General features: G+C 35.6%; 1 long non-coding RNA gene and 1 pseudogene across 1 annotated transcript; both read left to right on the top strand.

The window, feature by feature from the left end:
- The first annotated feature begins 19,742 nt into the window (after positions 1–19,742).
- On the top strand, positions 19,743–21,014 carry LOC143636298 (uncharacterized). The gene is made up of 3 exons (XR_013154215.1): positions 19,743–20,150; positions 20,582–20,769; positions 20,855–21,014. It is a non-coding gene; the product is annotated as an uncharacterized LOC143636298 (long non-coding RNA).
- Positions 21,015–24,928: 3,914 nt separating this feature from the next.
- LOC143636310 (nuclear pore complex protein NUP35-like) lies at positions 24,929–25,549 on the top strand (annotated as a pseudogene).
- Positions 25,550–26,142: the final 593 nt, after the last annotated feature.

The raw sequence follows: 26,142 nt of genomic DNA, 5'->3' as shown, positions 1-26,142 counted from the left end.
GGGGCTAAGAAGCACTGAAGAACACCATGATAATGAAGATGGTGATAGACTCATGAACCCTAACGGACTCATGACTGCAACACCGAATTGTTCATAAGACCGCGGAACAGGTGATAAAGTTAACCCTAGGGCTAGGGGACTCAAACTTTCAAAATAGTCCATCACAGGCGAACTTGAAATTAAACTACTGGTAGTCAGTGTTTCATTCAAAAATTTAGAGAAATCCGAGGACAAAGTGATGGTTGATGATGGTTGTGATGGTGGTGACGGTTTGGGAAATACCGATGGTTTCGGTATTGTAGACAGGCTAAGAGGCGGTGGAGCAACGTCTTTCAGGCGGCGTACAGGTAGAGATTGAAACTCCGGGGTGCTAGTGAGCATATGAACGACTTGTTTGAAATTGGAAGAGCTGACTTTGTAAACTTTAGCTGGTGTGGGTGGCAATGGGGCGATGAACTGCTTGGTGATAGGTTTTAGGGTTTGTTTACGGACCGAATGGAGAGAATCAGTGTACGATGGTCGACTCGGTTTTATTGTTTTTGGTGGATGGTTGTTTGATGAAGAAGAAGATGATGAAGATGATGATGAGTATGTAATTTGATCCATTTTATGTTTTAGTTGGTGTTTTTGTGTTATCTGTTTTTTTGGTGTGTGTATATAGAGAGAGAGAGAGATATAGAATGTCCCATGCCAATTCAATTATTGCTGTTCAACGTTTGTTTTGAATACTTAATTATGTTGACTGAGTTTCGATTGTGTTCAAGACAATCCAACATAATAATATATGTAGATTCGATTAAAATAGTCTCTATGACGTACGTATTATAATTTAAATTTTGTAGAATTGATACCTAAAAATTTGGAATTACATTATTAGTTTCTAGTTTTTGCAACTCATCACTACCGCTGCTAAGAAAAGGAGTAGTAACACTAATGGCTAGTTATCAATGGTTTCAGTCTGTTGGTAATTACCGATGAAATACGCTAAAGTTTATAATAAAAATCTCATGTTCCAGATTTTGTGGGTTTTTATAAAAACTCATTGCCCGCGGAACATCCGCAATGATTATGTATGGGCTCTTTTGTAGAATTTGAATGTCAATATTTACAAATAGAAAATAGGTGTATTAAAAGAATGACAACCACTGATTATGTCTCGACGCCATGGTGAACAAAGCCACTGTAAACCTTATCATATGATTTAGGGTTGTTTGATCTCGCAATGAGGCGAAGTTTGACTATAAGGCTATGTGTAGTAGAGGGGCTACAATTGGGAGCGACTTGTGACATGTAGAGCCCAGTCAGCAAAAAGTGTGAATTTGTTTTTGGGGTGTAATGGTGTATGGGCTACAAGTTGGGCCCATAGTATCTTTTTTATTATTTTCTTTTTATAATTAAACTAATTAAATAAAAACTAATTTATTTAAATAATAAAATAAAAATGCATTAAAATTAAAAAGAAATACAAAAAAAAATACATAACTAAAAAAAATACATAACTAAAAATATAAAAAAACATAACTAAAGAAAAAAATTAAAAAAAAAACATAACTAAAAAAAAGAAACTAATATCCGTAATATTCGCGCATTTTTTCACGTCGTCGTTGAAACAATAATGCGACTTCCTCGTGAAACCCCTCCGCTTTGAGGGATTCGTAGTCGTCTTTCATTTGACGTAATTCCAACGTCTGGTTCAGCTTTTTTTGTTGTTTGTTGGATGCTCGAAGGTCGTTTCCTATTACTGTGGCATTTGTTTCCAAACAACCGACTAACTCGTTTATTTCAACGGGTTCCGTATTGAATCGTGTTGACGACGAACATTCCCCTTATTTTTTCTCGATCTTCTGCGTGGTCTAGGCAACTCCTCTACCTCTTCGTCGTCGGCTATATCAACATCGTCGGCTAAATTGACCGTGTCGTCCAGGTAGAAGCTACGAGAATCGGAGGGTGTGTTTGGTGTGCTCGGATTTGTCGACGACGATGTCTTCGACCTTTTTGAAAGCCGGGATGAGCCGGTTCGTCGGGCGGTCAGAACGGTTGGTACCCCCTTCCATTTCGAGCAACCACGTAGCTTTTCCCAACAACTCAAATACTTGAACGGTTTCCCGGGCCGCTCAACAGTGTGACCCTGAGCTCGAAAGTCGCTCAAGGCTTGACTTATAATGTCGACGTCGTTATGCCCGCTACGCCAGCCGGACCCCTGCAACTGGTTAATTATCCCGGTAAATTTTTGACAATCGGCGTTAAGCCCCTTCCAGTGGGCTTGAACCGCTTCTTTTGCTCGGTAGTCTTCGGGTTTACCGGTTATCGTGAGCCAAGCTTCAAATACTTTCTTCCAAAACACCTTGGTGGCTTGAAAGTTATTTACAAATTAAAATTATTTGTCAAAATTAGTATACATTTTAATAAACACTAATTACATTTTTAATAAATACTTAATATTAAAAAACTTACCGACGTTGCGATTCTCCGAAATGACGATCCAAGCCCTTGCGAGGGCCACCTCCTCGTCCTCGCTCCAATGCTTGTATGGATCACGTTGCGCCATCGGCTCCCCCGGTTGTTTCTTTTTGTGTTTACGGGTCTCCTTTTTGCTTGAACCGGAGGCCCGTGCCGTTTGCGTCTCCGACAACGTCACCGGCTCCGACTCCGGTGGTGTAGAGCCGAACGTCGGCATTGTGTTTGGGGGGCTGAGATAGTTGGCGTACATGTTTAGGTTCGGGTCGGAAAATTGAATCGGATAGCTCGGTTGGTTCGGGTTCATCGGGTTCCATTGTAAGTTCGGTTGGTTCGGTTGGCTCGATTGCGAACCATACGTTTGACCGAAACCAGGGAATTGGTAGTTCGGTTGGTTCAGTTGGCTCGATTGCGAACCTAACGTGTGACCGAAACCAGGGAATTTGTAGTTCGGTTGGTTCGGGTTGTTTCTAGGATTCATTTTGTTAATTTTTTGTAAGAATTTGGGTATGATTTGTGTATAAAATGGATATAAAATGGAGAAGAAGGGTGTATGTTTATATATATATTTTTTAAATTAATTAATTTTTTTTATTATTTTATATTTGACCGTTGTCAAACGGTAATATTAATATAATATTATTACTTATCACACATCGCCGGCGACAATTAAACCCCGCCCTCGCCCCAAATCGCCCAGGGGGGCGGTGTTTGCGCCCTTTCTCGCCCCATTTCGCCCCTAACCCACGCCCACTACGCATAGCCTAATGGATTGCTTGATTAGGGGTCTTTGAGGTCAAATTCTACAACATTCGTCATCGTTGTGATCTTGAAGCGTGCATGCTTAGATACTAGCTACGGAGTTAGAGTGGATTTATAACAAAGCTTGGTGGATATCAAATTCAGATTATAGCGGAAACTTAATGATCTGTTCGTTCTACATTATAGTATAACAAGTGTATGCATTGATATCCTTTGCTTGCACATAATACGAAGTCCAACAAGGTGAATATTACAATTTCTTTTAACTAATCTCATTTAAAAACTGCTTTTAAATAAATATGTAGCATTTGATCCACATCGGTTGCGGAGAGAATGAAAGTTTCTTTATAAGGAGATTGATACATTCACCATCATAATGTGTTTTTAGCATGTAATGGTAGTCAATGAGAGAAGAACGTTACAGCTAATCGTGCTCAGCTGGGAATAATAAGGTAGGAGTAATATCATGTGGGTGACCTAAGTGGAAGTCTCCACCTGGACAACCATAAGCAAATTCGTGAGTCGATTGTGATACGTCCTATAAAATGGGCAATATTATGGTGCGATAGATGTGTTACAAAATCTTTTTTAGGGTATTAGATATTATATATGTGCCATTAGTGATAAAAGATTTAGTAGTCAGTTTAAGTTAGCTCATTATTTTACAGAAATTGCAATAAGTATCAAATGAAAGATTGCTTTTATATATGTTTTATCGAATGAAAACATCCTCTTACGTATAAGATCATGTCTTTCAAAAAGTGTACTTATTTATAGTGTGTTAGATTTGATTTTAATGGAAAAAATACATTGAATAAAGTGTTAATTTTCATAATTAATGCAAGGCTAATTAAAAACAAATTTTGAACTTTGAATGAACTTGAGAGAATTATTGTATAATGTATTCGTATAATTAGTGAGTAATATATTAATTGTTAGCTCGTTAGTCTACGTCGGCTAACCACATTTGTAGTGAGTGCAGTATATGGTCAAATGTGATATTTTGACCAATTTAATTCTTTTTTCTTCACGAAACCCAAATGGCCAAATCTTATCATATATTTGAATATTTGATATTATTTTCTTATGCTTTTGTGACGTTTTGATGATGTTTTAAAATGGCATTCGGTGTGAATTTTGAATTCAAAGCATTAATAAATTAAGGTAAACAAGTTAATCATGTAATATGTAATGTAAGACAAGTATAATTATTTAATTTGGGCTCTTGACAAAGATATGTAAAATAAGAATTATATTTTATTTTGTATACTTTTAGACAGCAGCCTTATATATATATACACACACAAAATACTACAAATCAATAATTTCATAACAAACCGAAAATTCAAATATATTGCCCGTTCTATAAGTCACGGCTCCAAGTAATTTTTCACAATAGTCATAAATTTTCTTAGTTGACTATTGTTATATACTAATAGGGGTTGGTCGAGATTTTTACACTGAAAAATACTTTCCACCGTGAACGACCGACCCGTTAGTTCCACTCCTGCTTTTTGTTAACACTTGATTAAGTCTAAAACATTTATCTTAGTTGTTTGAGACCCCTTAAAAAAATCAAACTAATGAAAAAAAAATGTTTCTTACATAAATAGTAATATTAAAGTTAGAATTATGTATTCTGAAATATTTCTCTGTTTGTGAGAGACTACATTATTAAACACCATGGAAGGCTTACTAGCCGCCAGAAATGAACCCAGATCAGCTACTTGGTCAACTTGGTGACAATTGATAGTTAACCCTAATATGAAGACTGAAGTTAAAGAAATTATCAGATTTTGAATAACTATTAATTAGAGTTTGTTTGTGTAACATATTTAATTAGATTTTATGTAATTAGATTGTAATACAATTTAACAATTTAATGTATTAGATTAATATACAAATTTTATAAGTTTAACTCGTTTACCACACATTTAACCAATTTATAGTTTTATTATGATATATTTACACTTTGTTAACTCTCTTACGATGTCAACTTGTGTAGATAAAGAGTAACACGTAGTCACATACAATACATACTTGAATTACATAATTTTAAATATGTACTATTTATAGTTATTGTCTATACTCTATATCACAAATAAGTATACCCCAAAGTCACTATCAGCAGCCCGTAAAACGAATGCATGGTTCATCACTTTCAGCAGCGCGTAAAACAAACGCATGGCCTGTCAACTAACCACTTTCTAAAAACAATTAAAAAATTATAGCGTATAAACAATGTTTCTTCAAATTTACCTTTAAAAAATAACATTTCATCTCTTCTTCACCGACAAACACTTTGTAGCTCCCTCACATAATTTAAAGTTTCTATTATTTATGCTCTTTTATGTGACATTTTAATCATTTCTCATTAACAAACGAAAATGTCATAGTGACATAAGTTCAAAAATGTCACAAAAGTTAAAATCCAACAAATAAAAGTTTATATTCACGTTCTATTCTCTATCCCTATCTATATAAACGAATTCTCAGTATATATCTATCTTTATGTTATATTTACATTAAAAATCACTTCATTTTCAAATAAACAATATTTTATATATACTTTACTCTCAATCACTTTCAACTAATATTAAAAAGTTCTAGAGTATGAACAGTGTTTATCCAAATTTACTTATAAACAGTATCATTTTTCACTCCTTCACTCACAACCGCTTAGACCATGTTTAGTGGACATGTTTTGGGGAGAATCCCCCCCCCCCCCCCCCGGTCACGTCATTCAAAGTTTCGGGCAGAGTTATGGAACCAACATTTCATACACAACGCCACACTCTTTTATACCTCCAACCAATCATTTCTCTCTCCACAAACTCCAACCAATCACCTATTTATATTTAATTTATACTATAAGAATAAATTAATAATTGAGTATGATCGTTGGAGAGTTTTGGGTAGTGTTTTGATTGCACCACTTTTTTGTAGAACTCTGAAAAGTTGTCTGGATGCCACGTTACGCAAAATGCCCCTATTTGCAGCGTTTTGATAGTGTGGTCTTATAACAACACTTTAAAAAATAGAGTAAACACTCACATATCATAGAGGATCTATTTAATTTTCTCTAAAAATTGTTTTTTTCAAAACCTCTCACATCCCCTTCTATATCTTTGGCATACTCATATAAGCTTATTTTTATTTTAATTCTCTTTTTCACGTACTCACGGTAATTTATAGGGTGTGAACAATAACTTTTTACAATATCCAACAAATTTCTAAGTCTGAACACAAGTGAAAGCAACGAAGAATTCTAGCAATGTTTGCCATGATGTTTTTTGACCTGTCACTAAGGATAATCACATCATCCGCTTAAAGTTGGGCCACCATTAGGAGTTTGAACCCTGTGCATGTACCCATTATTACCCGCCTTGAACAACAATCTTGAGAATGATTCCATGGAAATTATAAAAAGGAATAGGAATAAAGGATCCCCTTGGCGAACACCTTTTTGCACTTAAAATCAAACGTGGATGACCCGTTTACTAAGACTGATGATCAGGCATAAAATAGAATGCCTTTTACCCACAAACACCACTTGTCTGGAAAACACTTTTGGTGCATGCTTGAAATCAAGAACCCCCAGTTAACACTAACAAACGCCTTTTCTAAATCCAAGTTTAAAAACAGAGTTTTGGAGTTGGTCTTCGTAGCCCAAGAGTGAGGAGCTGAACTCATTAAAAACTAAAGGCCCATCCAAGATGAATCGCTCCTTCAAAAATTCGGATTGAAATGGTTTACAAGTACTTTGGAGATGACTTTGCTTATAGCAATGAGACTAATAGGAAGATACTCGTTTGGATTTGTCGGGTCGTTGCATTTTGGTATTAGAGCGATGAAGGAGGACCCACAACCAGGAATGATTCAAGAGTTAGTAGACTTTGAATAGACCGGCCATTACATGAAAACTAAGACATATATAAGAAGACTAAACCTAAAAATAACATAACATGGGTTACAAGTATAGTTATGGGTTGAGGCATGTAAGCAACAAACGAAAAGGCCTCGACGAGCCGCATCATATGATGATGTCGTATGTGGCATAAACTACTTGTCGAACCCGAATTACACCAAATTCTGCTTCGTTTTCATCTCTATACACTTTCCTTATAATTTAACAAATTTATTTAACAAATTTATTTTTTCATAATAGTCTAAATAGCATAGATCAGTGGTGGACATACATACATACATACATACATACAAGGGGTAGCCTTCGCTACGGCTCAACTTTTTACCGGTAGTGTAAAAAGAAATTGGCCGATTTTCGTGTTTCGTTACCGCTGGAAAAAAATAATGTTACCGCTAAAATTTTAAGCCCAATCAATCTATGTTTTAAACCCAATCAAAAGTCAAAGCCCAAACAAAAAACCCCATTAACCTAGCCCAGCCAAACCACCTTTCACCACTTCACCTTGCACGAGCCGGAGACACGCGATGGGGTTCTCATCAAAGAACAATCACATGTTTGTTAAAATTATTCCCGGAAGTTGTTGAGGTACTTCAAGTTATTAAATTATATGGAGATAGTGTGCAACAAAAATACAATGCGAAAGACATTCTATCATATTTTAAGACTCTTGAATTTGTGTTTTCTATAAACTTGTTGGACGAAATTTTAGGCATCACAAATGTTTTATCAAAACATCTTAAAAAAGAGTCAAGATTTGTTGGATGCGTCTAAGTTGATAAGCGGGACAAATCGAGCATTAAGATGTTAGATATTGAGGAAAGTTATGGTAATCAAAGAAACCGAAAGTATGTCATTACTAATCGACATCATTTTGAGGTTGAAGTTTTTAACACGGTCTTGGATATCCAAATTCAAGAACTTGGAAATAGATTTAGCGAGGTCTCAACTAGCTTGTTAGAAAATATGTCGGGTTTAAATCCTTGTGATTCATTTTCCAAGTTTGACATATCTAAGATAGTGGCTTTTTCAGAGATGTGTCCGAATAATTTTACTAGCGAAGAAAGGTGTATTTGTAATTTTAAACATTCGGCAACACAATTGTCAACTTCAGAAAACCATATAGATTATAGAGTGTACCATCATGTAATGTTTAGATCTCTTTTATTGCGGATTACAAGTAATTGAAATGTGGTCCGTATTGTAGTTCACAAAAACATTAACAAGTTCTATAACTGTACAAATCTATATTGGTTGTAACATCTCCTAAATGTCTTTACCTATCAGTCTATCACAAGTCACTTAAATGTCCACTCCTACCGAGCATGGACAAAACAAGTTGCCATAGACAAGAAGCAGTAAATACGTATTCCATCACCACATTACCACTTGAAAGTAACGACATGCAGCAAAATGTGTACTCAAGGAACTTAATTAGAGTCATCTGAATTTGCCAAAACTAGAGGTGTTTATCTTATCGGATAATGGATTATTCGGTTTATTTGGTGTGGATTGTTCTAATTATAAATTTTTAGGATCCTATCCGAAATCTAATCTGATCTGAATTAGAGGTGTTTCTATCCTATCTGAATTGATTTCGCATGGATTCGGATAATCCAAAATAATCCGAATAACTCGTAATAAACTATATAACAAACATTCAAACAAACGTCTAATTAAATAAAAATACAAAACCTGAAAATAAAAATAAACGTACACAAAGAAAAGTCAAAATTCAAACAAAATTCTAATTATATTCATAATCCATCATCATTCTAAAAGTTAAAACAATAAACGAATAAAGCCAAAGTTCAAATAATAAAAGCTCATGTTATTTATTTAGATTATTCGGATATCCGAATAATCCGAACTATCCGAATTTTTTTGAAACCCCTACCCAAAACCAAATTAGTTATTCGGATCAGATAATTGGAGTTTCAGTTCAGAATTCGTTTTTTTTTCTCGGATTTCGGATTTTCTGAACACTCCTACGCCTAGCCAACGATGAAAAAAAAGCTAAAATTCTCAAAATGTTTATACATTGGAAAGATATTCTATTTTTACCCCTCAAATTTTAGGATTTTAATAATATCACCTTTAAATAGCTGTTATGCCTGTGTAAGGCTATTCGGGTTTTATGATACCCGTGACCGTGAGATTTATAACATAAATGGGTCAAAACTGGGTTAATTCATTGAGAATTCACCAACTACAAATGAAACAATCTAATGATTTAATAGGGGTGGAACTTCTTGAGGAAGAGATATTGGTGAGAAAATTTTTGAATTCCATGCCAAAGAAATATTTGCCAATTGTTGCTTCAATTGAGCAATACTCAGAGATAGAGAATATGTTGTTTGAAGAAGTGGTGGGTCGGTTTAAAGCGTATGATGATCAGGTAGAATCCCAAGATGAAATTGAAGATACATAAAATAAGTTATTGTTTACACGTGATGGTAAACAAAGAAAACCAAGAAACAATAGTGATTATCGTCAACAAGGCCTTGAAGGTCGTGGATGGGTTAATCGTGATGATAGAGGTCATGGTAGAGGCTGAAGTTGGGGAAGAGGAAGGAGTCGTGAGAATCGACCATGTTCAAGTTCAAGTAATGACCAAAGGGAACCAAAAGATTGACGAGACAAGTCATGTGTTCAATGTTATCAATGTGGAGAGTATGGTCATTTTGCATATGAATGCACGAGCCAACAACCATAAGAGGAAGGGGAAAATTTGGCTCGTGAAGATCTGGTATTACATTGAAGATTAAGGAGTCGGTTTCAGGATAAAGGGGGAATATTGTAAATTAATACTGATACGAGCTTAAAATAAAGTTGTAGGGGTTAAGTGAAAAGTTTGGTTTATTTTAATTATTTTATTTGAGTTTGAGTTTGAGTTTGAGTTTGAGTATGATTAGATTGTAGTTATTTGTTTATTAAGTTTTGATTAGTATAAATAGAGGGTCCATGGTTAATTGTATTTTGTGCTTTTTCATTCTTAATAATATTGAAATAGTCATGAGGAGTTCTCACAAAATATAGTGTTCTTGATCCAATTTTTCCAACATTAGACGCTATGCGCCGCTACAAAAAGGGCCCAAGGAAGGTGTGGGACGAAAAACGAGGTGATCGTAGGTGCTAGTGTAAAACGGGGTTTACTGATTTATATATAATTAAGTTATTTACTCTAACTAGCTCAAAACCCACATTTCACATTTTACCCATCACAACACATGTTTTTCAGTGTGAAATATGAAACCCTCCAACGCTAAATGGCGCCTACGTCTTTCACATTTCACAACTACCATAACTGATAGCCTTAATTACGATATACATTTCATGTAGCCTCATAGAATTGCTGGTGGAGCATGGTGTTCCTGCAACCCCGTAGATACCACATCAGGCCCTTCCCTCACAACACCGTACTTCCTTCTTTGTCTTCATCACCATGTGTGGAGCAGACACAAAAGAGGATGGGTTATAGTGTCATCCTTCCATGTCAAGCGGCCTTGTCGAACCCCATAACCTTCGAAGAATGGTATACTTGATGCAGGGTCGGCTCCGAGAAGGCGAAAATTTTTTGGGCCAAAGGCGAAATTTTTTTGAGCCTTAAGTAAAATGAACATTTTGTTGGGTTTAAACAATTTAATTTTAAATGAGCTTACTTGATTATGATTTGAGTTGTGTAAAAACCTTGTGTATTAAAATGAACTTTAAAATGCCTCAAATAAGATTAGAACCCACAACCGCTTGGTAAAATGCAATACCTCTTTGCCACTAGACCAAGCTAGTGGTTATGTAATTGTGTTGAAACACTGATCATACATATTTGTTTTCATAAAAATACATATAATTTTTTTTAAAAAAAAATCTCGGGCCTAGCAGGGTGTCGGGCCTGTGGCCGTCGACTACCCTGCCACCCCTTATAGCCGGCTCTGGGTATAAGACTAACATATAGCATATTTAGTTGAGTTTTTAAACAGAATAAAACATTAAAACTAAAAGACAAATAGCCTTAATTACAATATACATTTCATGTAGCCTCGTAGAATTGTTGGTGGAGCATGGTGTTCCTGTAACCCCGTAGATACCACATCAGACCCTTCCCTCACAACACCGTACTTCCTTCTTTGTCTTCATCACCATGCGTGGAGCAGACACCAAAGGGGATGGGTTGTAGTATCATCCTTCCATGTCAAGCGGCCTTTTCTAACCCCATAGCCTTCGACGAATGGTATACCTGATGCAGGGTCGGCTCTGAGAAGGCGAAAATTTATTTGGGTCAATGGCGAAATTTTTTTGGGGCCTTAAGTAAAATGAACATTTTGTTGTGTTTAAACAATTTAATTTTAAATGGGCTTACTTGGTTATGATTTGAGTTGTGTAAAAAACTTGTGTATAAAAATAAACTTAAAAATGTCTCAAATAAGACTAGAACCACCACCTCTTGGTCAAATGTAATACCTCTTTGCCACTAGACTAAGCTAGTAGTTATGTAATTGTGTTGAAACATTGATCATACATATTTGTTTTCATTAAAATACATACAATTTTTTTTTTAAATCGGGCCTAACGGGGTGTCGGGCTTGTGGCTGTCGACTACCCTGCCACCTCTTATGGCCGGCTCTGGGTATAAGACTAGCATATAACATATTTAGTTGACTTTTTAAAAAGAAAAAAACGTTAAAACTAAAACAAATTTCACATTTTAACTAAATGGAAAAACTTCCCATATTTGATTTGTGTATTCATTTTAATATAAAAAAATTCAAAATTTACTTTTTGTTTTGTTCTGAAATAAATTTTAGTTTACCCAATGGAGATCATATATCTTCTTGAACATAATTTTGTCACTACCCAAACTTCGTTCATTTTTCAAAATATTTTACGTTGTTATGATTCTTGAAACATCAAATGTTAAATTGTAAAAACTAAAAAAAATATACTAAAATTTTGTAATAGATCAAACCTCATATTTTAAAATTACACTTAACGCCAAGTTAAAATTGATGAGAAGTTAAAAAGTATATATACAAAATTACCGTTTTACCCTTGCCCTTGACGAAACTTCAAAATATAGTCAGGCTTAACAAAAAGTACAAAAATAACATGATTTTTAAAACCTCAAGTTTTTAATTAAAAAAAATATAAAAGAATTTGCTGAAGTTACATAATTGATCAAACTCAGTATATAAAAATGACACTTGCTCTACAAAGCTTTAAACTTATAGGAAAATTGGATATTGATAATCCCAACTATATACTTTTGGTTAATAATAATCCCAACTAACGATATGACGGTTAAAACCCCAACTTTCATTTATGTTGCAGATGACTGTCGTTTTAGTAGTTTCAAACCCCAATTGAACTTAATAGTTAGAGTACGTATGGTATCATATTCACGAGGAGCATGTGGTCAGTCAGTATTACAAAATTTGTTTAATTATTTAATCTAAATTTAACTCACTAAGGTGGACAAACGATGTAAAGCGAAAATTAAAAGATTGATTTAAAAAACAATTTAAGAAAAACGCAACCTCCTTTGGGTTTTAGGTTCTAAGTTTCACACAAACTTGTTTGGATAATTGGACAACACATAAAGATGGTGTTGGAAAGTAGTTAAAGTAGCTATTGAGATAAGTTTTTGTCATCAAACCTAATGCAATTCAATTACCCAGTCTACTAGTATCAAGTTAACCCTCTTTAGTCATCCAACCCGCTTCTAGGTTTTGTCATCAAATGAACATGGTTGTAAAGAAGGAACTCAAAACACCAACAAAGTTTTTAATTAATTAATACTTAAATTTTCTAAAGGTTTGTCAATCACATAAACAAATCCAATACATAAACAAACAAAACTGAGTGCTTAACCTATATGAACCATTCACCCATAGAAAGTTACAACGAGATTAGCATTGCCTCATCATGATTATTTCTTTTCGATTTGAGTGCTTCCTAACCAAAGAGGCTGCTGCTCTCGTCTAGACTCCACACCAAAACAGCCCTAGCTCCCTCTTTCACGATTTCTTCCGTATTCTTTTATTCACTTGTGACCTGATGTAAATCTTGTGGCCCAAAATTCTTTCTTTCCAATTCTGTAAGGCCCCGTTACCGGTAGCCCTACTTTCCTGTTGGATTTACTCATAAACGCAGTTCTAAATATCAGAGTTAATTAAAACATTCGCGGAATATAAAAGCTTTCATAAAACATTTCATAACAAAACACATCTTGTCTTAAAACGTCATCTTGTCTTTCAAAGTAAACAAAACATTAAACTTAAACGTCTTGAGTCTTCCGATGCCAGCCTCTTATTCAATGCCACGTGTCTCCTCAAGCGAGCTGCCTCATCCTACTCACCTGCGTGCATACTAAAAGTCAGCTACGCTGAGTGAGTTCTAGTTAATCATACATTATACAATACACGTAAACTTATATTCTTTCATTCATACTTTCATACTTTCATACTTTCTTTTGTATTAACTTACTTTCATATCTTACGTTATAAAGAGCATTACGCCCTACATTCCTCGAGTATTATTAGGGCTCGGTACCCTCCTTCCTCGAGTATTATTAGGGCTCGGTACCCTCCTTCCTCGAGTATTATTAGGGCTCGGTACCCTCTTTCCTCGAGTATTATTAGGGCTCGGTACCCTCTTTCCTCGAATATTAGTAGGGTTCGGTTCCCTAGTTCTCGAATATTAGTAGGGTTCGATTCCCTCTTCGTTACCATACAACCATACATCATACCTCGAGCATTATTAGGGTTCGGTACCCTTTTCGTAACCATACAACCATACAGCCATCATTTCCTTCTTTTATTAACTTTATCACGTTCATACATATAAGCATACATATCATACTTACCTCATACATAGCGTTACAACCCGACAGTACGTGCAATATCCGAAGATCGTTCATGTACCATCAAGCAATCATTCATAAATTTCACATTATTCACATAAGACATACACTTATCTCTTAGGATAAGCGTATTAACAAACATATTGAGTATGCACACAGCCCCGAAAACATAACACATAAATGGGGCTAGAAACTCACCTGAATCCTATTACGCTCTCCGTTAATCGTTATTCCCTTCTTGAGCTGTGCACGGCTAACTGTATAATATTTACATGTATCAATTAACTACTACTACTCATGTTGTATATCTATCTTTATATAACCCACAAAGAACGGGGGTCCGGAGGCAGCGCCCCTGGAAGCGGGGTCTAGGGGCGGCAGCTCCTAGCAGTGTCCAAGGGGCAGAGCCCCTGAAAAATTTTATTTCCATTAACTGTCTTAACACATTTTCCATTAGCATTTTGAATCATTGAATAATATGTTACTTAAAAGTTCAAGGGATGAATTGTAATTAATTCATTCTTTTTCTAAGTCCAGGGACTGTTCTGTCATTTTATTAAACTTTCTAGTTCGTTATTCAGTCTTTAACAAATTGACTTATCTTAGCGAACTGGTCATTTGTAACGAACTGAACCCTCTAACGAACTGACCTCTGACGAATCCGTCCTTGTACGAACCAGTCCACATAGCGAATCAGATCAAGTAACGAATTGGACCTTCTAATTCGTTATCTCCTTTAACGAATGGCTATAACAAAATGGGGGGGGTTAATTCGTTATCTTTTCCTTAACGAATCAGGACACGAACTAAGGCTAGTTCGTTATCTTTCCTCAGCGAATCTACTTAACGAATCACCCTTAATTCGCTAAATTCCCGTTAGCGAACTAGGGTTAGGTCAGGGAATGTCAGAACATTCCCTGACATACCCTTAACCTCGTATTACTTTTCCGGCGCCGCCTTTCCGGCGCCGTCATTGCCGGAAATCCGCCGGAAAAACGCGAACTCACCGGAAAAAACGATTCTTAACTCGTTTTTCACCCCGTTCGATCCAGATCTGAGCTAGGGTGATCCCTAAGCTCATCATAGGTTCGGTTTATACCCGATTCCACCCGGATCTCGTGATTTAAATGGTTTAACGGTGTCGGCTCGTTGTTTCGCAACTTTATCTTACGGGTTAAGCTCATACAATATTAAACTATCGTTACCTCGGATCGGTGCTCGGTTTCCTTCTTGATTTCAGATAGAGATAAGGAAGAACTAGAGAGAAATCTTAAGTGTGTGTTTTGGGTGGTGTATGGAGTATGTGTGAATGAGGATTAAATGGATATTAAGGGTTTATATATTTATGGATCATGGGCTTAAGCCCATGGTCTTTCCTTCTTTCTTTCCTAACCCAAGTCCATAACCCATATTCATTTACCCAGCACTGGCCCAACTCGTATTCTATTTATCTAAACCGATAACAACCCACTATGAAATAACGAAATTTATTTTTATTATAATAACTGAAAGTAGGATGTTACAAATTCTCGGCCCAAGTTTGTGCTCCTTTTATCATTACTCCAATAAAATACGGAGTAATCCATGGCGCAATTTTTTATTAAGTTGAGGTCTTCTGATGTCATCAATACGTTTAATCCAAAGTCAACCGAAAAGAACAAGTAAATTCATGACATAATTAATTCGTCACATAACTAATCAATTATATTAATTTCAATTATATAAAGACCGCTCGTCGCTCAAACTCTCTAGGCGCTTGCTAAAAAATTTCTCGGAAATTGCTCGCTCGTTTTTTCGCTCTATTTTAAACGAGCCGCTCTGCTCGGTTCGGTTTGTAAACGAGCCAAGCAATGAGCAAAGGTTCCCTCGGTGTCGTTATCATAAAGAACATTTTAATGCGTTGATTTTTAGCTATACAAGTGTTGCCACTGTTCTCTACGTTAACGTACAGATGATCTGATTATTATTATTATTATTATTATTATTATTATTATTATTAGTGTTGGTATCTTAACAAACTTATCTAGTATCAACAGAATGCATATTAGTGCACCATTACAAGACAATGGGCACAAAAACAGATCCCAAATGTCCGGCGCAATGCGCCGTTAAAAAAACTAGTTATAAATAAAAACATATATATATATATATATACATATATATATATATATAGCACATGTAAAAAAGTCACTCATCAGTTACCAATAACAATCATAGTCTAACAAATCATTAATTCCATTAACTATGTTAGTTTAAGTTAGTATGAAATGAACTAAATACCTTTTTTATTCTTTTAAAACGTTATAATTTATAATTTATAATTTATGCATACATAATTTATATGTATATACACCTTCGTCTCCCATTTTACCATTGGCATCTTCATACCACCACCGTCTCCTGCATGCCAACAACCACCGCCACCGTCTCAAGCAAACAACCACCACCACCATATAAGACCTTCGTCCTCTGTTTCTCTCTCAAACCGTTTTGTTGCAACTCATCCACTAACAACCACCACCACAATCGTTTCCGGTTGACAAGCACCCTCCCTACATTGTTTCTGCCGAGAAACCCTTACTTGATTTTCGTATCTTCCATCACCATCATGTTGCCCACTAATGTGTGCTGTAAGTGTGGTTAAAATATGATGGATTGGATATTTAGCACAAGATCGTGTTTTAAATTTATAAAAGTTATTCTACAAAGACTAAACACACACAAAATAGGCAAGTGTACCTATCGTATATGTAGAATAGTATTGGTAAGAACCAAGTATCGATCCGTTGACACAAATGTTTCTAATAATGAATCGTTTTTTTACTTTAATCGAAGGTTTTTATCATTTTGGGGTTAATTTTTTTGAACTTTTTATAAAATATAAATATTTATATATAATATATTGGTGACCAAGATGAGAGATTCTAAACAAGTAGTTCAATTATATGAAGGTTACCATCTAAGATCAGGAATCCACTCCATTTTATCATTGATAATTAATATGTAAACATGTGGTAAACTTGTCGTAATAATATATGATAGATAGCTCCTCATTTCCAAGCGAACATCTATGACAAAAAAGGAGTACCATGCGCATTTTAAAGTCGACCCTTTCCTAATGTCATGCTACCTCGAGAATGTCAATTTAAGTTGGCAAGTAGTTTCGTAAGGTAGAAAGATTAGGATTGACTTCGATTTCTCAAATACCAATTCTAACAACTTCGTGTGGTTATAGTTTATCACATAACCTCCCATTGGTTGATTTAAGTAGGTTATAATTGCACATTCCGTTAACATATGATTTCTTTAACTAGTATGATATCCTAAGCAATTGCTTTAGTGATGCCATTTTCGGATTACCAAAACTTAGAGAAGTAGATCATAACTTATATCTCATCATTTTTAAGTACAATATAAGGATCCATGTTTCGAGAAGCTATCAAAGTATTTCTATCTTTTAAGAACATGAATCGATCATGAATGATTGCCAATATAATTGACAATCACCAACTTTGAATTGTTTAATTAAGATGGTGAAACATTTCTCATCAAAAGATAATTGCAAGATAACAATGTACTTTACTAGACTAAACCACATGTCTTATATAATTATCAAGTAAAACAAAGCTTCTTCATATATATTAGATGGTAAATGAAGTTTAGCTCATAATGAGCATGGTTATGAACATTAGAATGGACGATGATAACAAACACGTGATTAAACTAGAACAATCTAACCATATGTGGATGAATCTTCCTTCTTGATGATGATGATGATGATGATGGATGATGATGACCTCCAAGCCTTCAAACTTTTCACTAGATCTTCAATATGAGTGTTAGTGGGTGTTTTTATAAGTGAAAACCGGATAGAACTCTCTTAAAGGCACACCAAATGATTGCAACATGAGCCACTGTTTATAGGCAATCTGGAGTGAGAAGCACGGCCCCGTGGGCAAGTGGCACGGCCCCGTGCTTTTGTTCCCAGTTTTTTGTCTTTTCTTGTAGATTTTTGTCTTTTCTGGTGTTCAGAAGCATGGGGGCATGTTTCTTGAGGCATGGAGGGCGTGTTTCTTGATTTTCTGGTGTTTTCTTCCGTTTTTCTTCGTCTTTTCGCTTGTTTCTTCGTTTGGGACTTGGTTTCACCTAAAATTATATTTTATTATGATAAGTAGCCCATCTGTGCTATGTTATTTGATAGAAATTGCAGTTTTTAGAGATTATTTGATGCGAAAAAGATGTATAGTTTTATGTATATCACCCACCTCCATATTCAGATGCTTTGGTAGTCGGCGGGCTGGAGACGATGGCGGTAATTGTCGGCTGGCCGGAGACGGTGATGGTGTTTTGGATGAAGATACAAGTGGAAACATGGGATGATGAAGATGTATACACATACAAATTATGTATGTATAAAAGGGTATTTAGGTCATTTGGCCTTTCAAAAAGAAAAAGATTATGTGTAATTTTTTTTTTGCTTGAAAACCATTTGATTCATATATTGAACAAAATGATCCAATTATAATAGATATGTGGGTAAGCGAGCAACAAGCTGCGCTACCACCCCCTTTTGTATGGCAACCGTGATCCTATTGAAAACAAATTTATTGCTCTTTGACGTTGATAAGTTACTATGCATGACCCGTTGAACTCTTTTCAGAAACGTAATAGATTCGGGGGCAAGGGACCCTAATGTATCAAAAGCAAAAGGAATGAAAACGTGTGATTTTCGGCACATGTTTTCTCATGCTTAGCATTTTTTCCTGATTCCGCCTTCAACACAGTCTGCCTAACAACAAACCCGGTATCTCTAAGCCCAACAAGGGGGGATACTCCAGTAAGGTCTATACAAGCTTGTTTCCCCTACCCATTAAAACACAAGAACGTCTGCTAGCCGGAGAGTAGACCTCCTTTAAAAGTGGATCCGACAGGAAATTCACAGGAGCTTCTTTTTTTTCTGGAGCCTGACTCGTTTTAACACATCACAAATGACATCCCTGACCAAATCGTGTCTATATGTAAACCCCGGAAGTTCCTTGCAATGAACGGCTGTTCGCCAAAATTATCCAAACAAACTTTGCGGCAAACCAGACATGACTCATCAACTAGGAACAACGAGATCATTTAACAATGGATAAGTTAAATTCTCTCCAAAATTTGGATGATTTTACTATAAAGGGATGCTGGAGTCTAGAGGGGGGGGGGTTCCTTTATGCGAACCCGCCATGATAAAGGTCGGGAAGGGAATTATGCAAAAAATTCAATACACACCCATAATCTGAAGGTATTTATAAATTTTGTTTTAAAATAGAAAGGATATTTTAGTTATTTCAGACTAATTTAAACAAACATAGTTAACAGAGTTAATGATTAGTTAATAATTTAAAGTTAGAATTTCTACCGATCATATTGTTAATTGAGATTATTATTAACAAGAATTTTCAATATACAAATTTTCAACTTTATATTCTTATTATTTTGTTTTGAAATAAAGTTTTATTTTACCCGGTGGAGAATGGAGATCATGGATCCTTTTGAATATAATATTGTCACTAAACCGACTCTGAAAATCTGTATCAGTGAATTCTTAAAATAAATAAAAATCAAGCCGTGTCATCAAGCTGCTTGTGTACAAGTGACTGACCTATATGCGTAACCGGAGCATCAGCGTCACCTGAATCTCGTAAACCTTCACAATGTCATGGTTCACCAGATCCATCTTCAATCTGAACGACCAAGACAACAATAACCCAGATACCAATTCCTCACAACAAGACAACGACTCACCAAAACAAGGAGTCAAAGAAGACTTATCGGAAATCACCAAAACCCTAACCACTAAGATCTGGGGGTTTGCCTCTTTCCTCGCTCCTAATCACCAATCGGATCCTCAAACGGACCCCGTTACCGGAATCCGACGAGACTTTGCGGAGATCGGAGGTAGGTTTCGTAGCGGAATATCGAAGCTGTCCAATAATATTGATGTATCGGAGATAACTAAACTGGCGTCGAACATACTAAAGCTGTCACCGGATGCTGAAGCGGTTGGTGTTACGGATGAAGTGTTGGGGTTTGTTAGGGATGTTACTATGCATCCTGACACGTGGATGGATTTTCCTTTGTTAGAAGATGACAGTGAAGGTGAATGTTTTTATTATACAGATTCATAGTTTTGATTATTTTGGGCACCTCTATAGCTACTTTTAAATCTGGAAACTGATAATACATGTTTTTTGTTGCTACTTGTATGTAATCAGGGTGTTCACAGTCCGTTGGGCCAAACCGCTAGTTGAAAACCAAAACCAAACCGTTAAGAAATTACAATATTCACAATAATTAGATACTGTATGTTAACAGTCCAGTTCGGTTTTCTACAGCCGGTTTTTGGTATAACCAATTTTCAAACTGACCAACCAAAGGCGGGAATATAGCAACCAACCATAAAACCAGACGACGGTTTCGAACCGAGCCATGAACACCCCTATATGTAACTGAGTTTGTATAACGGAGTTGACAATAGAATGTTTTCATAATAAAGATTTGGAAGTTGAATTATGTTTCCTCTTTTTGTATTCCAGAATTTGAGTTATCTGATGCACAACAAGAGCATGCTCTGGCTGTTGAAAGTTTGGTACCGAGATTACCTGCTCTTAGGATTGAACTATGTCCCGGTTATATGAGTGAAGGTTCCTTTTGGAAGATATATTTTGTGCTTGTGCATCCGAAACTTGAACCTCATGTTGCAGAGCTTCTTTCAACGCCCGAGGTAATAATAACATTGAAGTAGGAATGCAGTTTGAGATAACTCGTAATCATTTAACTACAGAAACCTAATTATTGTATTCGTGCAGATTGTGAAAGCTCGAGGATCGTTAACACACGAATTGAAGGCCGGTTCTTGTGTGCCGTCTGGTACTCAACCAGAAACCGTGCCACTTGAAACATCAGCACTTCCATTAACAACTTCTGGCGTGCCGGTTGCTACTGAAAAAGATTCTGAAAAAGATTCGGTCCCGACTGAAGAAATTCAAGAGGAACCTTCTAGAAGTATTACTAATGCGGTTGAAGATAAAGACGAGGATGATTGGTTGAAGGAAGATGGTTCAGAGAATGTAAACATCAGTGGTGCAACTACAGTTCATGTTGAGAATGACGAGGACGTGTCGTTTAGTGATCTTGAGGATGATGAAGATGGAGATGTTGGAAAGGTAAGTGTTCATAAATCTGAAATGAAGGAGTCTAGTGATTGGCTTGATGTTAATGATATTGATGTGGCATGATCATAATGATGATGATATGGTGTCTTTATGTTTCACTCATTGATAAAATGTAATATTTGTGTATGTTATATGTGAATATCATGTTTACAGTTTCTGAAAGTTTTAAATCACTTGGAATTGCTAGATGCATATATGAATGTGGCATAATAAGATGAGTCATGCTTATTGTATCTATTAGTATTATTATGTGCGAATGTTATTTACATGATAACAAAGGGATTGAATTTGTCTAAAAGAAAAGAGGCAGGGGAGATTTAACATATGTAGTCGATACGGGAATTTGTTGTGTTAATTGAATAGACTTTGAACTTTTAAAATCTAGCCTATGTCGGTTCTTGCAGTTAAAGGTGGGCAACAAAATCGTTAATGAACTTAAACCGGTTCCTAAACCAAAATGGCGAAATCGGACTGCTCTAGAGTCTGTACTTGGTTTGAGATCTCATATTTGAAACTGGTTAAATTCGAACCGAACTGGCCAAAATCGGTTTTGACCATCTTTAACTCAAAACAAATCAGTTTGGGCCCAGAAACTGATGTGTGCATCTTTACTTGCATCTGTGGACTTGCAGCATTTCTTGAAGCTAACTGAACCCTGAACCCATTTGTAAATGGAATTTGTTTTCTCTTCATCTAATATCTTTATATCCATTATCATTAAAGTTGCCATTTTAAGAGGGTGTGTTGTGCCTTCAAAACTATAATAGATAAAATCATGTCGAAAAGACCATGTCTTTTGTCAGTAATATTTACTTTGCTTGCATGCTACTTTATTTGTCAATACATGTGTTTCCACTCGCGTATAATCAGAAAACGTCTTTTTGCTGGTTATTAATTGACATGGATTTAGTAATTACATGACATTGGACTAAAAAGTCGTCAATTATAGGCACATATCCATATTAGTCATGACAACTTGATGCTTTGGGGTGTCAAACATGTGTATGATACTTGAACACAAGTAGCCTATAATGAAGCCTTCAAGTTATTTATATAAAGGAACAAATGAATACTGAACGCTTGATAAGTTTCAAGTTGGTTAACGAAAATCATAGCCCTACGTCTAAATTTTGTACTCTACAGTCTTCACTCACCGAAGCAACATATATGAAGGTTGTCGGTGAGAAAGTATACTTGTAGTGGTTCATTTGAATTGTTGTTGATAATATCCAAATAGTTTTTGTGATAGGATGATACTAAGATTAGAGGTAAATGGTTTTTTGGGACATCTTAGAGCCTCCGTCTCTAACTCAATAATTTACTTAAAAAAACGTATATTTTTTTCTTTAGATTATGTTTATTTTTCAAAGACCTTCAGCATCCAACTCTCTATTTCTATCTTGATCTTACTTACAAACACTTATATTATAGAGGGTTAAATATGAGTCACTAAATATAGAGATGCACTTTAGTTTTCTATAAACTTTTATTTATTATAGAAACTAGTTTTATAACCTGTGTAAAATATGGAATCATCTAAATAATTAAGTTACAAATAAAGCAATACATAATGTATATATAAAAATGTATTACATCTATACCTGTATTATTACACATAAATTGATTTTATTTATATCACAAAATGATTTTAACAAAAAAAAATGAGCTTAATAAAAAAACGCACGTGCAAAAACATACCAAAGAACACCCCATCTATTGAAAATTTATTCTCGGTACGTATATGTATAATTGAAAGAGGTTTGGTTATAAACCAATTCTGAAGAATACTTCTTATATAATAATAGTTTTGAGCTACACCATCAAAAATATTTTGATAAATTTGAGGGGCTTCTCGACTTTGCCAATTGACAAAAAATAACATGTTAACCCGTTCAATTTTGTGAATGTTTTGCTTCACTTGAGCATAATTTTGTATGGCATGCTTCACATACAAACATTTTGATCACTATTTAAAGAAAATTCAATGCTGACACAAATGCTTCTAATTTGATAAAAGTTAGAAGCATTGATAGGTCTAGAGGTGGCATGTCAGAAGTGTTTGTCATTTTTTCTTAAATTTTAATGGTCATGGGAAAAAACGCAATGTGCAAAATCCCGAATTTTTTGGCTATTTCCAAAAATGTCATTAGAAATAAATTCGAAACCGAATCACATTTAAAATTCTAACTTTCATTTGTTTTACATTTTCAAATCAAAACTTTGAACCCGTAACAAGTTTGAAGATAAATCTATTTGCATTCCCTAAATATTTTAAAATATTCAGATTACTGTAACAAATTTGAGCAAAATGTAGTTAATTTGTACCACACGATCTATTTACCAACTTCTAACCCGTAACAATCAAATTTAAGTTCCACAAAAAAAAACCCGAAACAATCCTTAATAAAAAAAACCAATAAACTAAATATGATAAACTTTATTATATTTGAAAGTAATTGGTATATACTATCCTTACATTTTAACACATGTATGTATAGTTTACTAAATTAACCAAAAAATAAATAGATATATTTAAATCATATGTTTATAATTTATAAAGACAAAATGACAAAACTCGTCCTTGATGTTAACATGATTTTTAGTGGATGTCCTTTAGCGAAAAAAAATGTAAGAAATACTTTATGATTAAAAATCTTATCAACTTTTGTCCTTTAACCCTAACTCATTTTCGTTAAAAACCTTTCACATGAAGGTAGATTCGTAAATGCACCCATCTATTTAATAAATAAAACAAAGAAAAAAGCATATTCTTCTCAAAACAAAAACTCTGCATCTTCATTTTCTCTATAACCACCACCAACCCAACAACCAAAATATTGGTTGCCGACCACCGCCGCATCTCAATACCACTGTCGCCGCACCTCTGGACCAACAACGCCGCTAGCATACGATTTCATCCACTTGGTCGTACTCCAGCCAGATATGTTGTGTACATGAATAAATGCTTCAAACTATAGGGTTAATCATATGCATAATTTAATAAAATCTGGTCTGGAATCAAAAGAAGAAGACGATTCACATTTTTGAGGCCCTAGATCCCCAAATTAATTGTAAGATCTGAAGGTTTATAATGTTTGTTCTCATAACTTCTTCTTCAAACCTAAATTTGAACATAACTAAACTCGAATCGTTTCCCTAGACTTCGTTAGGGATTACGTTTCCGACAACCATGATTAGGGCTTGTTGACGCCCGGCGGTAGAGGTGGGAGTCAGTGGCTGTAGTGAGTGTAAAGGGTTTATGAGAGAATTTTTAAAGGGTTTTGGTCTACAGTTGAGGCGGAGACGTTGGCTGCGATGGAGGCTGAAGACGGCAGCGCTGGTGGTGGAGACGATGGGTTAAAAGGGGGTTGAGTTGGTGGTGGTTGAAGATGCACAAGGTTTTGTTTGGAGAAGGAATATGGTTTTTTATTATTATTAAAGACAAAATAGCAAAACTAGTCCTTTATGTTTGCACGTTTTTTCAATGGTTGTCCTTTAGCAAACTTAATGACAAAGAACATCCTTAAGTTTCAAATCCCGATCATATTACATCCTTTGTCACTAACGGAGTTAAATTTTTTTGTTAAATTTCGCACATGAGGGTAACTTGGTCATTTTCATCTATTTATTAAAAAACATTTAATCTTCACCCACCATCTTCATCCAAACACCCCTAATCCACATGTGGATAATAATAATAATAATAATATGAGCTCCACCATCCACAAAACCCCTCAAATCAACATGCAAACAACAATGATTCTTCTTCAATGACCTATCCACCCCAGTAGTTACCACCCACTGCACCAAACTCACCACCCCTACCCAATCCTCCGCCGTTTCAACCTCTATGGCGCGAAAACTTCACCACGTCAGATCTCCCACCACCACCCATCTTCACCCTCGAAGACCAGTCCGACTTCTCACCCGAATTCGACTTCCAAGACTACCCAGTTGTCAGATCACCCGAACAAAACTCAAACCCTAAAACCCCACCTAACAAATTATTCCCCACAACCCCTAATAATAATAATAATAATAATAAGTTAGCACAGTCTAGTTATTCAAACCCTAGTTCATAGAATTATAAGTTGTTTGGCAATCTGCAGTCACAGGCTAATTCCAGCTTGTGGTCTTGCTGGTGGGAGGAGTGAGGGTGATGATAAAGGAAAGGGTTCGGTATTGGGTCCGGGTTCGCCTGTGGACGGTGTTGTGCATAGGCAGCCCGGGGTTTTGCTTACGTTGCCACCGCCTCGCAGGGTGTGTAACGGGTGCACGAAGGTGAGGTGTACGGCGGCGGAGAGTGGTGGTCTTGGTGACGTCATCTGAGGCGAGACGGAGGCGAGAGTAGGTCTGTTTACGACTGTTGGCGGACTCGTTATTGGCTTTAAGGGTTCCGCTTAAAGCTTATTATTATAAAAATGAGGAGAAGCTGCTTGTAGGAGTTTGGATGGGATGATGGGTGGTAGCTGGTGTTTGGTTCTGGTGTGTGGGTTATGATTATTTGAGGAAGAAGATGATGGTTAAAAAGATATTTTTATTTATTTAAAGCCCAAAATTTTAAATCAATTACACAAATAACCCCTGGGGGTATAAAGGACGAGTCGTGCAACGTTTTTTGAACATAAAGGATGTTTTTTGTCATTAAGTTTGCCAAATGATGTCAATTGAAAAACTGAGCGAACATAAAAGACGTATTTTGTTATTTTGTCATTATTAAATAAATGGGTGAATTTACAAAACTATCATCGTGTGTAAGGCATTTAATCAAAAAACTTAACTGAGCTAGGGCCAAAGGACAAATGTTGATAAGATTTATAATCATAAAGAATGTTTTCTGGCATTTTTTTCGCTAAAGGACATCCACTAAAAAAACATGTAAGTATAAAGCACGAGTTTTGCTATTTTGTCATTTATAAATT

This window comes from Bidens hawaiensis, unplaced genomic scaffold (assembly GCF_021521415.1).
Source record: "Bidens hawaiensis isolate Kalapana, Puna unplaced genomic scaffold, B.hawaiensis_p1.1 tig00007858_1, whole genome shotgun sequence".
Taxonomy (NCBI): Eukaryota; Viridiplantae; Streptophyta; class Magnoliopsida; order Asterales; family Asteraceae; genus Bidens; species Bidens hawaiensis.
The sequence above is the reverse complement of the archived record's forward strand: the minus strand, read 5'-3'. Positions and strand labels throughout refer to the sequence as shown.